Genomic DNA, 684 nt, shown 5'->3' on the forward strand with positions numbered 1-684 from the left:
CTCCCAAAGTGTTGGGATTACAGATGTGAGCCACCCCACCCAGCCAAACTTCCTTATTCTCTAGTCTGTCAAACTATCCTGGCCCAGACCTGGAATTTCACCAGAGTCCTTGTTCCTTTTAGTAGGAAGTGCTATATGGAGATCACAATTGGGACACACAGGGGATTCATTGTTACTGGGTTGTCACTGCTTCTGAGCCTTTTCAGTGGCACGAGTTCATGCTGATAGTTCCAATCCAGATGAAGGATTAGCAGTATTTGCTGGGCAAGGTGGCTTATGCCTGTAATCCCAGCACTTTGGGAGGCTGAGGTGGGCAGATCACCTGAGGCCAGAGTTCAAGACCATCCTGGCCAACATGGTGAAACCCCGTCTCTACTAAAAATACAAAATTAGCTGGGCATGGTGGCGTGCTCCTGTAGTTCCAGCTACTTGGGAGAACTAGCAGGGGAATCGCTTGAACCCAGGAGGTGGAGGCTGCAGTGAGCCAAGATTATACAACTGCACTCCAGCCTGGGCAACAGAGATTCTGTCTCAAAAAAAAAAAAAAAAAAAGATTAGCAGTTTTTCCTTAAATTTCCTTCTCTTACAGTCAAAATCTTGGTTTCTAACACTATTAATATTACTAATTACTTATTTACTTTATTATGATAAATAGTATGTTATAATAACTCTCAAAATAGGCTG

Source organism: Colobus angolensis, unplaced genomic scaffold (genome assembly GCF_000951035.1).
Source record: "Colobus angolensis palliatus isolate OR3802 unplaced genomic scaffold, Cang.pa_1.0 Scaffold77, whole genome shotgun sequence".
NCBI lineage: Eukaryota > Metazoa > Chordata > Mammalia > Primates > Cercopithecidae > Colobus > Colobus angolensis.